The following is a 2,443-nucleotide window of genomic DNA, read 5'->3' on the forward strand; positions in this document are numbered from 1 at the left end:
CTGTAATTTATTACATGGTACCAGAACTGAAGCAAACGAAGCCATAAAAACACATTTCAAACTCACCAACCAGACGCCACAAACTCAACCAGAACAAAACTAGTTTGAAAAACATTTCCTTCATCAATTCACTGCAAGCCCACAATAGCGATGCTTAAAATGTCTGAAAACACTCTGAAACATGACTGAACTTTAATATTTATCTGGCTGTGACCACAGTTTCCGCTCCAATGTCCGCTCCTTTAATATCATGAAAATCAACAAGCTTTTGCTGATCTTACATTTTCAAATGAATTCCGGCCCTGCATGAAAACTAACATCAGGAGTGTTTGATTAGATATCCTTTCATCATCTTTAATGTCAGTTTCTTACATTTAATCAATACATTCAATTATAATAACAGGACACTACAGGACTGTTACCAACCAAATGAAATCAGTATCAACAAAATCCATCTTTGCACAGCAGAGGAAACACAGAAACAGCATCTTAAAGAAACAGCATCATCTGCAGTGAATGGGTGCCGTCAGAATGAGTCCAAACAGCTGATAAATACATCACAATAATCCACAAGTAATCCACAGCACTCCAGTCCATCAGTTAACATCTGGAGAAGAGAAAAGCTGCATGTTTGTAAGAAACAATTCCATCAAGACGTTTTTAACTTCAAACTGTTGCTTCCAGTTAAAATATGAGACCATAATCCATTATATTGAATCAGGAGAGAAATCTCAACAGATCAAGCACCACTTACAAGCCAAAACAGTCCAAAATGCCCTAAAGTTTGATATGAGAGGTCAACGGGGGATGGACTCTTTCACTGGAGGTAGTGTTATTATGGATTATGAACTTGTATTTTGGACAGAAGTGACGGTTTACAGTTAAAAACGTCTCAAAAATAAAAATTTAAGCGCATTTTCCATTTTAAGTCAACTATAACTGTAATGAATAAGTCATTGAATCTTTCATTAAACCAAATCAGGAACGAATGAGTCATTGAATCATTGACTCACCCGATTCTTTCAAAAACGCGGCTTTTTTCGGTACCAAGTGTTGCACTGAGAGATCAGCGGTTTTTCTGTGGATTTGTTTGGAACAATATTTGTTGTGAAGTAGAGCAAAAACAGACAATCTTATGTCTAAAATGTAACTCAATATTAACTTCTTGTTTGCTGAATTGTTGTATGAAATCAATATAACAATTGCAATTGTGCTGATATTTGTGAAAAACAGCACTCTTGCGCATGTGATATTGCTTAACTATATGAGGAAAATATAAAAGATATGAAAAGTCCAACAGACTTTTCCCCTCATATATTGAATATTGGGGTCATTCCAACAGGCTAAATCATGCAGTGAATGCGTGCACTCTTAATGTGCACATGTACTAGTTTATCAGACTAAACTACTGACATACATCCAGCAGAAGCTGTTTATCCACATAACAGATCAAACCACACTTCTGTACAGATAAAACAGTGGAGGAAACCCATTGCAGGGTTCATTTTGACTCAAAAACCAGTGAATCGCATTTATAATGTTTGCCTGTGTTGTTAGAACTAAATTCACGAGTAAAAGTGAATGAAAACATACAGTAAATGCGATTGTTCGTTTGGAGAAATTTGCATTTGATTAACTGCAAGATTTGTTCTTGAGAAAATTTGTCAAGAACTGCTTGAGTTTATAATAAAATCTCAGGTGTTTGATTGTAGACTTTGGCATTTTGGCAAATCTGAGCAAAATAACTCCTTTGAAACTCTAATTGAAGCACATGTGAGGTTACCTTATTCTTTTCTTCTGGAGAGAGTAGCGGCCTGGATCAGTGTTTTCTGAAAATAAAGTAAGTTATGGTGGATTTACACAACGATTCTCACAGATCACTCCCTATATAATGGTAAAAAATAATGGTAACACCATTTTTTAACCGTCAGTTATCATTTGAAACTCAAGGTAGTCAATTCAAGGCGTTAAAGTTTGCCTACAAAACCACCACTGGCTCTGCACCCCTTCATTACTTCAGACTTATGTGCCTCTAGAAGCTTGCGTTCTGCAAGTGAACGTCGCTTTATTGTGCATCCCAAAGAGGCACTAAATCACTTTCGCCCCAGTATTGTAACGGGGACACTATACTGTAAAAAAGCAGCATCTTTCGGATGAGACGTTAAACCGAGGTCCTGACTCTCTGTGGTCATTACAAACCCCATGGCACTTCTCGTAAAGAGTAGAGGTGTAACCCCGGTGTCCTGGCCGGATTCCCTCCACTGGCCCTTGTCAATCATGGCCTCCTAATAATCCCCATTCACTGAATTGACTCTATCTCTCTCTCCTCTCTAGCTGGAGCTGGTGTGTGGTGAGCGCACTGGTGCCGTTGTCCTGTGGCTGCCGTCACATCATCCAAGTGGATGCTGCACACTGGTGGTGGTTGAGGAGAGACCCCCCCCCC

The sequence above is a fragment of the Sinocyclocheilus anshuiensis genome, unplaced genomic scaffold, assembly GCF_001515605.1.
Source record: "Sinocyclocheilus anshuiensis isolate Anshui unplaced genomic scaffold, SAMN03320099.WGS_v1.1 scaffold1815, whole genome shotgun sequence".
Taxonomy (NCBI): Eukaryota; Metazoa; Chordata; class Actinopteri; order Cypriniformes; family Cyprinidae; genus Sinocyclocheilus; species Sinocyclocheilus anshuiensis.